The following is a 12,812-nucleotide window of genomic DNA, read 5'->3' as shown; positions in this document are numbered from 1 at the left end:
CTTTCCGCAACAATTCAGCACCGCACACGCCATAAAAAGTGCAGCTTGCCCCCCGCAACTGTTAAATTAGGTCTGGTTAACGCAGTTAACCACCTCAAATTAGGTCTGGTTAAGCGCGATAGGTCGTGTTACATTACCGCGGTTGAGGCTGATGCAACCCGATATGCCAAAGCTTTCTGAGGCCACGTCCATTCCCAAATCTCAAAAAATTAACCTGCAAACAATAACCTCCGCGATGAGCAATTAGAGAGCCTAGGTGACGTTGCCAATGCCTTTCCGCAACAATTCAGCACCGCACACGCCATAAAAAGTGCAGCTTGCCCACCGCAACTGTTAAATTATGTCCGGTTAACGCGATTAACCCCCTCAAATTATGTCTGGTTAAGCGCGATAGGTCGTGTTACATTACCGCGGTTGAGGCTGATGCAACCCGATATGCCAAAGCGTTCTGAGGCAATGTCCATTCCCAAATCTCAAAAAATTAACCTGCAAACAAGAACCTCCGCGATGAACAATTAGAGAGCCTAGGTGACGTTGCCAATGCCTTTCCGCAACAATTCAGCACCGCACACGCCATAAAAAGTGCAGCTTGCCCACCGCAACTGTTAAATTATGTCTGGTTAACGCGACTAACCCCCTCAAATTAAGTCTGGTTAAGCGCGATAGGTCGTGTCACATTACCGCCGTTGAGGCTGATGCAACCCGACATGCCAAAGCGTTCTGAGGCAATGTCCATTCCCAAATCTCAAAAAATTAACCTGCAAACAAGAACCTCCGCGATGAACAATTAGAGAGCCTAGGTGACGTTGCCAATGCCTTTCCGCAACAATTCAGCACCGCACACGCCATAAAAAGTGCAGCTTGCCCACCACAACTGTTAAATTAGGTCTGGTTAACGCAGTTAACCACCTCAAATTAAGTCTGGTTAAGCGCGATAGGTCGTGTCACATTACCGCCGTTCAGGCTTTTTCAACCCGACATGCCAAAGCGTTCTGAGGCCACGTCCATTCCCAAATCTCAAAAAATTAACCTGCAAACAAGAACCTCCGCGATGAACAATTAGAGAGCCTAGGTGACGTTGCCAATGCCTTTCCGCAACAATTCAGCACCGCACACGCCATAAAAAGTGCAGCTTGCCCACCGCAACTGTTAAATTATGTCTGGTTAACGCAGTTAACCACCTCAAATTAAGTCTGGTTAAGCGCGATAGGTCGTGTCACATTACCGCCGTTCAGGCTTTTTCAACCCGACATGCCAAAGCGTTCTGAGGCCACGTCCATTCCCAAATCTCAAAAAATTAACCTGCAAACAATAACCTCCGCGATGAACAATTAGAGAGCCTAGGTGACGTTGCCAATGCCTTTCCGCAACAATTCAGCACCGCACACGCCATAAAAAGTGCAGCTTGCCCACCGCAACTGTTAAATTAGGTCTGGTTAACGCAGTTAACCACCTCAAATTAAGTCTGGTTAAGCGCGATAGGTCGTGTCACATTACCGCCGTTCAGGCTTTTTCAACCCGACATGCCAAAGCGTTCTGAGGCCACGTCCATTCCCAAATCTCAAAAAATTAACCTGCAAACAATAACCTCCGCGATGAACAATTAGAGAGCCTAGGTGACGTTGCCAATGCCTTTCCGCAACAATTCAGCACCGCACACGCCATAAAAAGTGCAGCTTGCCCACCACAACTGTTAAATTAGGTCTGGTTAACGCAGTTAACCACCTCAAATTAAGTCTGGTTAAGCGCGATAGGTCGTGTCACATTACCGCCGTTCAGGCTTTTTCAACCCGACATGCCAAAGCGTTCTGAGGGCACGTCCATTCCCAAATCTCAAAAAATTAACCTGCAAACAAGAACCTCCGCGATGAACAATTAGAGAGCCTAGGTGACGTTGCCAATGCCTTTCCGCAACAATTCAGCACCGCACACGCCATAAAAAGTGCAGCTTGCCCACCACAACTGTTAAATTAGGTCTGGTTAACGCAGTTAACCACCTCAAATTAAGTCTGGTTAAGCGCGATAGGTCGTGTCACATTACCGCCGTTCAGGCTTTTTCAACCCGACATGCCAAAGCGTTCTGAGGCCACGTCCATTCCCAAATCTCAAAAAATTAACCTGCAAACAAGAACCTCCGCGATGAACAATTAGAGAGCCTAGGTGACGTTGCCAATGCCTTTCCGCAACAATTCAGCACCGCACACGCCATAAAAAGTGCAGCTTGCCCACCACAACTGTTAAATTAGGTCTGGTTAACGCAGTTAACCACCTCAAATTAAGTCTGGTTAAGCGCGATAGGTCGTGTCACATTACCGCCGTTCAGGCTTTTTCAACCCGACATGCCAAAGCGTTCTGAGGCCACGTCCATTCCCAAATCTCAAAAAATTAACCTGCAAACAAGAACCTCCGCGATGAACAATTAGAGAGCCCAGGTGACGTTGCCAATGCCTTTCCGCAACAATTCAGCACCGCACACGCCATAAAAAGTGCAGCTTGCCCACCGCAACTGTTAAATTAGGTCTGGTTAACGCAGTTAACCACCTCAAATTAAGTCTGGTTAAGCGCGATAGGTCGTGTCACATTACCGCCGTTCAGGCTTTTTCAACCCGACATGCCAAAGCGTTCTGAGGCCACGTCCATTCCCAAATCTCAAAAAATTAACCTGCAAACAATAACCTCCGCGATGAACAATTAGAGAGCCTAGGTGACGTTGCCAATGCCTTTCCGCAACAATTCAGCACCGCACACGCCATAAAAAGTGCAGCTTGCCCACCACAACTGTTAAATTAGGTCTGGTTAACGCAGTTAACCACCTCAAATTAAGTCTGGTTAAGCGCGATAGGTCGTGTCACATTACCGCCGTTCAGGCTTTTTCAACCCGACATGCCAAAGCGTTCTGAGGCCACGTCCATTCCCAAATCTCAAAAAATTAACCTGCAAACAAGAACCTCCGCGATGAACAATTAGAGAGCCTAGGTGACGTTGCCAATGCCTTTCCGCAACAATTCAGCACCGCACACGCCATAAAAAGTGCAGCTTGCCCACCACAACTGTTAAATTAGGTCTGGTTAACGCAGTTAACCACCTCAAATTAAGTCTGGTTAAGCGCGATAGGTCGTGTCACATTACCGCCGTTCAGGCTTTTTCAACCCGACATGCCAAAGCGTTCTGAGGCCACGTCCATTCCCAAATCTCAAAAAATTAACCTGCAAACAAGAACCTCCGCGATGAACAATTAGAGAGCCTAGGTGACGTTGCCAATGCCTTTCCGCAACAATTCAGCACCGCACACGCCATAAAAAGTGCAGCTTGCCCACCACAACTGTTAAATTAGGTCTGGTTAACGCAGTTAACCACCTCAAATTAAGTCTGGTTAAGCGCGATAGGTCGTGTTACATTACCGCGGTTGAGGCTGATGCAACCCGATATGCTAAAGCTTTCTGAGGCCACGTCCATTCCCAAATCTCAAAAAATTAACCTGCAAACAATAACCTCCACGATGAGCAATTAGAGAGCCTAGGTGACGTTGCCAATGCCTTTCCGCAACAATTCAGCACCGCACACGCCATAAAAAGTGCAGCTTGCCCACCGCAACTGTTAAATTATGTCCGGTTAACGCGATTAACCCCCTCAAATTATGTCTGGTTAAGCGCGATAGGTCGTGTTACATTACCGCGGTTGAGGCTGATGCAACCCGATATGCCAAAGCGTTCTGAGGCTATGTCCATTCCCAAATCTCAAAAAATTAACCTGCAAACAATAACCTCCGCGATGAGCAATTAGAGAGCCTAGGTGACGTTGCCAATGCCTTTCCGCAACAATTCAGCACCGCACACGCCATAAAAAGTGCAGCTTGCCCCCCGCAACTGTTAAATTATGTCCGGTTAACGCGATTAACCCCCTCAAATTATGTCTGGTTAAGCGGGATAGGTCGTGTTACATTACCGCGGTTGAGGCTGATGCAACCCGATATGCCAAAGCGTTCTGAGGCCACGTCCATTCCCAAATCTCAAAAAATTAACCTGTAAACAATAACCTCTGCGATGAGCAATTAGAGAGCCTAGGTGACGTGGCCAATGCCTTTCCGCAACAATTCCGCACCGCACACGCCATAAAAAGTGCAGCTTGCCCCCCGCAACTGTTAAATTATGTCTGGTTAACGCGACTAACCCCCTCAAATTAAGTCTGGTTAAGCGCGATAGGTCGTGTCACATTACCGCCGTTGAGGCTGATGCAACCCGACATGCCAAAGCGTTCTGAGGCCACGTCCATTCCCAAATCTCAAAAAATTAACCTGCAAACAAGAACCTCCGCGATGAAAAATTAGAGAGCCTAGGTGACGTTGCCAATGCCTTTCCGCAGCAATTCCGCACCGCACACGCCATAAAAAGTGCAGCTTGCCCCCCGCAACTGTTAAATTATGTCCGGTTAACGCGATTAACCGCCTCAAATTATGTCTGGTTAAGCGCGATAGGTCGTGTTACATTACCGTGGTTGAGGCTGATGCAACCCGATATGCCAAAGCGTTCTGAGGCCACGTCCATTCCCAAATCTCAAAAAATTAACCTGCAAACAATAACCTCTGCGATGAGCAATTAGAGAGCCTAGGTGACGTTGCCAATGCCTTTCCGCACCGCACACGCCATAAAAAGTGCAGCTTGCCCACCGCAACTGTTAAATTATGTCTGGTTAACGCGATTAACCCCCTCAAATTAAGTCTGGTTAAGCGCGATAGGTCGTGTCACATTACCGCCGTTGAGGCTGATGCAACCCGACATGCCAAAGCGTTCTGAGCCCACGTCCATTCCCAAATCTCAAAAAATTAACCTGCAAACAAGAACCTCCGCGATGAACAATTAGAGAGCCTAGGTGACGTTGCCAATGCCTTTCCGCAACAATTCCGCACCGCACACGCCATAAAAAGTGCAGCTTGCCCCCCGCAACTTTTAAATTAGGTCTGGTTAACGCGACTAACCCCCTCAAATTAAGTCTGGTTAAGCGCGATAGGTCGTGTCACATTACCGCCGTTGAGGCTGATGCAACCCGACATGCCAAAGCGTTCTGAGGCCACGTCCATTCCCAAATCTCAAAAAATTAACCTGCAAACAAGAACCTCCGCGATGAACAATTAGAGAGCCTAGGTGACGTTGCCAATGCCTTTCCGCAACAATTCCGCACCGCACACGCCATAAAAAGTGCAGCTTGCCCCCCGCAACTTTTAAATTAGGTCTGGTTAACGCGACTAACCCCCTCAAATTAAGTCTGGTTAAGCGCGATAGGTCGTGTCACATTACCGCCGTTGAGGCTGATGCAACCCGACATGCCAAAGCGTTCTGAGCCCACGTCCATTCCCAAATCTCAAAAAATTAACCTGCAAACAAGAACCTCCGCGATGAACAATTAGAGAGCCTAGGTGACGTTGCCAATGCCTTTCCGCAACAATTCCGCACCGCACACGCCATAAAAAGTGCAGCTTGCCCCCCGCAACTGTTAAATTATGTCTGGTTAACGCGACTAACCCCCTCAAATTAAGTCTGGTTAAGCGCGATAGGTAGTGTCACATTACCGCCGTTGAGGCTGATGCAACCCGATATGCCAAAGCGTTCTGAGGCCACGTCCATTCCCAAATCTCAAAAAATTAACCTGCAAACAATAACCTCTGCGATGAACAATTAGAGAGCCTAGGTAACGTTGCCAATGCCTTTCCGCAACAATTCCGCACCGCACACGCCATAAAAAGTGCAGCTTGCCCCCCGCAACTGTTAAATTATGTCTGGTTAACGCGACTAACCCCCTCAAATTAAGTCTGGTTAAGCGCGATAGGTAGTGTCACATTACCGCCGTTGAGGCTGATGCAACCCGATATGCCAAAGCGTTCTGAGGCCACGTCCATTCCCAAATCTCAAAAAATTAACCTGCAAACAATAACCTCTGCGATGAACAATTAGAGAGCCTAGGTAACGTTGCCAATGCCTTTCCGCAACAATTCCGCACCGCACACGCCATAAAAAGTGCAGCTTGCCCCCCGCAACTTTTAAATTAGGTCTGGTTAACGCGACTAACCCCCTCAAATTAAGTCTGGTTAAGCGCGATAGGTCGTGTCACATTACCGCCGTTGAGGCTGATGCAACCCGATATGCCAAAGCGTTCTGAGGCCACGTCCATTCTCAAATCTCAAAAAATTAACCTGCAAACAATAACCTCTGCGATGAACAATTAGAGAGCCTAGGTGACGTTGCCAATGCCTTTCCGCAACAATTCCGCACCGCACACGCCATAAAAAGTGCAGCTTGCCCCCCGCAACTGTTAAATTATGTCTGGTTAACGCGACTAACCCCCTCAAATTAAGTCTGGTTAAGCGCGATAGGTAGTGTCACATTACCGCCGTTGAGGCTGATGCAACCCGATATGCCAAAGCGTTCTGAGGCCACGTCCATTCCCAAATCTCAAAAAATTAACCTGCAAACAATAACCTCTGCGATGAACAATTAGAGAGCCTAGGTAACGTTGCCAATGCCTTTCCGCAACAATTCCGCACCGCACACGCCATAAAAAGTGCAGCTTGCCCCCCGCAACTGTTAAATTATGTCTGGTTAACGCGACTAACCCCCTCAAATTAAGTCTGGTTAAGCGCGATAGGTAGTGTCACATTACCGCCGTTGAGGCTGATGCAACCCGATATGCCAAAGCGTTCTGAGGCCACGTCCATTCCCAAATCTCAAAAAATTAACCTGCAAACAATAACCTCTGCGATGAACAATTAGAGAGCCTAGGTAACGTTGCCAATGCCTTTCCGCAACAATTCCGCACCGCACACGCCATAAAAAGTGCAGCTTGCCCCCCGCAACTGTTAAATTATGTCTGGTTAACGCGACTAACCCCCTCAAATTAAGTCTGGTTAAGCGCGATAGGTCGTGTCACATTACCGCCGTTGAGGCTGATGCAACCCGACATGCCAAAGCGTTCTGAGGCCACGTCCATTCCCAAATCTCAAAAAATTAACCTGCAAACAAGAACCTCCGCGATGAACAATTAGAGAGCCTAGGTGACGTTGCCAATGCCTTTCCGCAACAATTCAGCACCGCACACGCCATAAAAAGTGCAGCTTGCCCCCCGCAACTGTTAAATTATGTCCGGTTAACGCGATTAACCCCCTCAAATTATGTCTGGTTAAGCGCGATAGGTCGTGTTACATTACCGCGGTTGAGGCTGATGCAACCCGATATGCCAAAGCGTTCTGAGGCCACGTCCATTCCCAAATCTCAAAAAATTAACCTGCAAACAATAACCTCTGCGATGAACAATTAGAGAGCCTAGGTGACGTTGCCAATGCCTTTCCGCAACAATTCCGCACCGCACACGCCATAAAAAGTGCAGCTTGCCCCCCGCAACTGTTAAATTAAATTAAATTAGATAGCGGGCGCGACCAAGCAAAGCGCGAAATTTCTGAGGCTTTCTATATTCAAAAGGAGGCCGTTAACTGTATCAGTAAGCCTTCCATCGCTCTGACGGCAAAAGAGCTGAATTTTTTGCAAGGCCGCATGCGCGGGATGTAATTTGGTTGTGTGGGTTATACGCATTTAAGATTGTGGACGGTTTTATCTCTTTTGGTTGTTTTTATCACTTGCAGGGTCTATCATCCTTGTCTGTTGGCATTTTCATATATTACGTGTTTCTTGTGTAAACTTTTCAGTTGAAGTCTAGCGAGTGTCCCGTCTGCTTCTTTCTTCGTCCCTGTCTGTTTTTTCGCTGGTAATATGCATCTAAGTTAAATTATGTCTGGTTAACGCGATTAACCCCCTCAAATTAAGTCTGGTTAAGCGCGATAGGTCGTGTCACATTACCGCGGTTGAGGCTGATGCAACCTGATATGCCAAAGCGTTCTGAGGCCACGTCCATTCCCAAATCTCAAAAAATTAACCTGCAAACAATAACCTCTGCGATGAACAATTAGAGAGCCTAGGTGACGTTGCCAATGCCTTTCCGCAACAATTCCGCACCGCACACGCCATAAAAAGTGCAGCTTGCCCCCCGCAACTGTTAAATTATGTCTGGTTAACGCGACTAACCCCCTCAAATTAAGTCTGGTTAAGCGCGATAGGTCGTGTCACATTACCGCCGTTGAGGCTGATGCAACCCGACATGCCAAAGCGTTCTGAGGCCACGTCCATTCCAAAATCTCAAAAAATTAACCTGCAAACAATAACCTCCGCGATGAACAATTAGAGAGCCTAGGTGACGTTGCCAATGCCTTTCCGCAACAATTCAGCACCGCACACGCCATAAAAAGTGCAGCTTGCCACCCTAAACTGTTAAATTAAGTCTTGTTAAAGGCGATTAACTCCCTCAAATTAAATCTGGTTAACTCTTGCGCTAACGCGCCTATTCAAAATCGATCAATTTGATCGATGCTTTGGGAGCGCCGTTTCATGGCGTTCCAGGCGTTGCTCGAACAAGTAAAGCTGTTCGGATTTAGATCAAAAAATGGCGTTTCAAAATCAGTTTTGTTTTCATTTTTGCAACGGAAACATGATTTCTGACACGCTTTTGAATCACCTGGGTGTGGAAAAGGGGCGTAGTCATCGCTCGTCACCGCTACCAACAAAAAATGCGTGCCACTCGTAATTACTCTGCACCAGCATTTGGTTTTTGCTATGAGGTCGTGAATGGTGAACCAGCAAACGATTTTCGATCGTCAGGTCCGCGCTGTGACAGTAATAATCCCAGAAGTGGGCTGAAAATATCAAGCAGTGCCTGGTTGCAAAGGTACCTAATGATTTTAGGAAGTTTTATCGCCTTTGCGCACGTTGTTTTAAGTTCTGTGGTTGTTTTACTTACCCCAGGACTATTCGCGAACAGTTTACAAAAGTTCGGTTTCGTTTGTGCATCGCGAAATTCATATTTAGCGCTACTACGCAGTTAGCGAACTTCAAGGCTACCTGCCATTGCATAGAGTTTCTTAGTAAGTATACTAGAGAGGAAACTGCGCCCCGTAAGCCATGTCGTCGTGGGGGTTCATGGGAAGACCCCCCTTTAGGGTTTGGGCTTGACATGACAATTGGATTCTTAAGCGTTTTTTGGGATTTGCTTTCTTCACTATGCATTAATACGTTTACGAGCTAGAAGGAAGCCGAAATCCTCCCGTTTCTGTGGTAGCCGTTTTCACTCAAACTGCAGGCAATGCGTGATCGCACCTGACATTGCTCATGCCGCAGTCGAAGGACGTATGACTGAGCGGGTAATATGCCGCCGCGAAATTTGTAGCCGACGAAAAGAAGAAACAAAACGTACTTCGACGAAGAGAAGATACGGCAGATACGGGCGCTTGTATGTGTCCTATCTTGACATCGTCCACGACTGTTTAACGCCACGTTTTAATTTTTCTTGTGAAACTAGCTCACGGTCACGGTGAACCGGTTCACTACGAAGGCAATGTTTTCATAGGCACGCTCATAAAACTTTCCAAACTCTTCAAACAACTTATTATTTGAAATAATGGTAAAATTAATAAAATCGCGGTCTCTGTAGGACTGCTGCCGCCTGTGGGCATAGCGGAGGAAGGGAGATTGAGAGATAAGATGCACGTGCTGAGCGGCCGCTCGCATTCAGTTAATGGCCGCCGCCACAATTGGTTTTTTTTGGGGGGGAAAGCGGCTTCCCTTTTTGGACGCCTCTGAATGACGCGCCCTTGAGTGCTTCCGAGGTCACCGTGTCACTCTCATGGTGGCTATGCCGGGACTACGTTCTTTGTAAGCGCCACCCCTGCTTCTCTTTGTGGCCGCCGGCCTAGTTCTGAAGAGCCCGGCTCCCGCCTTCGGCTGCGCAAAAAGGGCGCGGCCAATTAGGGCAGTAAAACGCCGCTTTGGGGTTGCGTGCCTCGGGGCCACCGTGTTACGATTGGAGTGCGTAAGCCCGGGCAGCGGCTTTTGCAAGTGCCGCGGCGCCTGGCCGTTGCAAAGCTGCCCTGTGCACGTGTACGGGTCTTCCTGCGTCCGCTCTGTCTGGGGAGAAGAGAAAAGGGCGCGAAGTTTGGGAACGCGGCGTTTGGCCTCATGATTGGTGGGATTCGAGATGTCGCTCTGACCAATCAGGTGTGCTGCCCGGCTCACAACGGACACGAGGGATCATAATCCCGGGCATAACGGTCAGCGGGAGACTTGGCTGTAATCTTTGAGGTCATCAATGACCAGCGAGCCTCCGTGCTTAGTGCACGTCAGAACCTTGCCGTATGGGGCGTAACCCAGAGTCGACCGCTAAGGCCTGATGCCTAGGGTGCAGCCTTGTGACAGCCATGTTTAATCAATTTTGTAACCAACTTTCTGTAACCAACTTCTGTGAATAACCGTAAATACAGTTTTCTTCGTTTTGCTCATCGAATCTGCCGTCGCCGTTCCCTTGTCTCATACCTGGCCACCACCACCGCCAAGCACCCGCAGCGAAGGGCTCCTTCGCCGCCGTCAATGAACCACAAACCCTGAAGGAGGGGTGTCTACTGGCGCAGCCACGACAGAACTCGGCGCTTCGGAGCGTCAACGACGAACGACTGAACCCGCCCTGCACCGGCGCAGACGGGGAGACAGCAGCCTTGGCAAGCATCCAGTCTGAAGACCGAGGGTCGAAACCCGCCAGCCAACAAGCCATCATCGAAGGCGACCACCACAGCACCTAACACCGGGCCCTGGGCGACGGACCATCGAGGCGTCTGCGTCGGGTGAGTGGGGTTTCTTGCGTGCATTTAAGGTTAGCATGGCGTGCAGGTAGGAAGGCGCATGGTTGTCACGCCTGGACAAGGACAGTAATGCGGACGACCCGCCAGGGCCTCTGGAAACAATCGGAAATGGTCCGCAACGGCAGGCGCCCCGTGGCGTGGCAGGAGGTGAGCAGGAGACGCTACTACCAACAGTAGCAAGCGAATCAGAAGCCATGACGCTGAAGCGTATGGAACTTAGGATTAAAGAATTGCAGCTCGAGTCTGAAAAAATCGCTCTTCGGAGAGTCGAGCTCCAGAGTTCCACCAGTGGGCCACCGAGCACGGGTTCGGAAGGCAGCGATTGCCGGCAGGTGAGCTTGGACCCCGTTGCGCAGTGCTCCAAGGTGTTGAAAGGCTGCCAGTTGCGTTGCGATGCGGACGCGCCACTGTGGTTCGATGTGGTGGAAAAATTGTTCCCAACATTCGAGGTGCCATATAACAGCCGCGTACACATCATGTAGGTTTTGACCGAACGTGTCCGATACCTACTGCGCAACCTCAGCTAGCGGGAGTGTATGGACTATGAGGCAGTTAAGCCAGCTGTCTTGAGCGAGCGGCGACTGACACCGGCAGAGTACCTTGATCGGTTCGAGAGTGCCGCTAAAAGAACAGACGAGTCTTGGGCGCAGTTTACTTCTCGGGTGAGAACGTATTTTGCGTTCTACCTACAGGCGAGGGGGGCAGACTCCAAGGAGACCCTAACTGAACTAATGGTAGCGGACCGGATTAATGCTACTGTCAGCGCCGAGGGCCTCGAGTACGTGCGGCTTAGAGAAAGGGAGAGTTGGCTGAAACCAACCGAGGTGGCGAAGGTGCTTCAAACATTCGAACAGGCGAAAGGAAAGGGGCGCGCTTCGAAACCGGGAACCCCTCACGCAGACCCTTTTCCACCGAAACGGGCGAACGCAGACAGAGGAGTCCTGCGGTGTTACCTTTGTCACATCCCGAAAAATTGCCCCACACCCACCGCTGGAAAAGGAGGGCCACACCGCCCCCCAAACACGCAGGCACAGAGAGTTCAGAGAATAGCTGAAGCAGTGAGCGGGGGGACGACACGCGCAGAGACAGTGCTAACAGCTAAAGTGGCAATGTCGGGGCCGAACCTTAAGCAAGGCAGGTCAAAGCTACAGGTCGTTCAGCTCGTCTGTGGATAGCAGCGTTTGGAGGCGGTAGTGGATACGGGCAGCGAAATCACCGTAATTCGTGAAAGTTTGTTGGCCCCTTTGTCGAGCGAACCATTCGGCACGGTCAGGCTGACGTCAGCTTTCGGGAAAGCTGTCGAAGCAAAGCTAGCCGCATTACCCCTGGGCATGAGTGTGCCAGGGGCGGTGAGGGAGCCTGAAAAGGTTGAGATGTTATGCGCAATTACGGACGAACTAGCCAAATGAGTAAATTGCTTACTTAGTAGGGAAGACGGGGAGCTTCCATCACGTGGAGAAAATCCCCGATGCGTTAGACGCGGCCCATCCAGCCAGCTAGAGAAACGCTCTCCAGACTTCCCAGATAAATGACGAGAGCTTAACGAAGGCGTGGGAAGATGCCAAGGTTGGCAAGTCGGGCATGTTTGTGGAAGACGGAATCTTCTTTCACTGGGACTGTATAGCTGGAGCCAGGGTGAGGCAAGTGGTACTTCCCAGAGAGAGACGAAAAAAGGTACTCCATCTAGCCCACGAGTCAATGTGGGGGGGGGGGGGAACCTGGGGGTAAAAAAGACCAAAACAAGGATAAAGTACAGCTTCTACTGGCCCGGCATGGAGAGGGACCTGTTGGAGCATTCTAAATCCTGCCACGGGTGTCAGGTGCGGTCAGTTAGACGTCAGAGCGACAGGTGCCGATTACACCGCTGAAAAGGCCCGAACGCCCCTTTCAGGTGGTAAATGTGGATGTGATAGGCCCGATTGACACGCCATCCGCGAGGGGACACCGCTACGCACTATGCCTGGTGGACCTGTGTACCCGCTGGCCAGAAGTGGTATGCCCACGCTCCTTAACCGCGAAAGCAACATGCGATGCCTTGCTCGACACTTTCAGTCGTACGGGAATTCCGGAGACCATCTGTTCC

At 49.7% G+C, this 12,812-nt stretch overlaps 1 pseudogene; it reads left to right on the top strand.

The window, feature by feature from the left end:
• The first annotated feature begins 10,052 nt into the window (after positions 1 to 10,052).
• On the top strand, positions 10,053 to 11,824 carry LOC144142103 (uncharacterized; annotated as a pseudogene).
• The last annotated feature ends 988 nt before the right edge of the window (positions 11,825 to 12,812 follow it).

Source organism: Haemaphysalis longicornis, unplaced genomic scaffold (assembly GCF_048455015.1).
Source record: "Haemaphysalis longicornis isolate Haplotype H1 unplaced genomic scaffold, Haemaphysalis longicornis Haplotype H1 scaffold_1, whole genome shotgun sequence".
In the NCBI taxonomy this organism is placed as follows: domain Eukaryota; kingdom Metazoa; phylum Arthropoda; class Arachnida; order Ixodida; family Ixodidae; genus Haemaphysalis; species Haemaphysalis longicornis.
The sequence above is the reverse complement of the archived record's forward strand: the minus strand, read 5'-3'. Positions and strand labels throughout refer to the sequence as shown.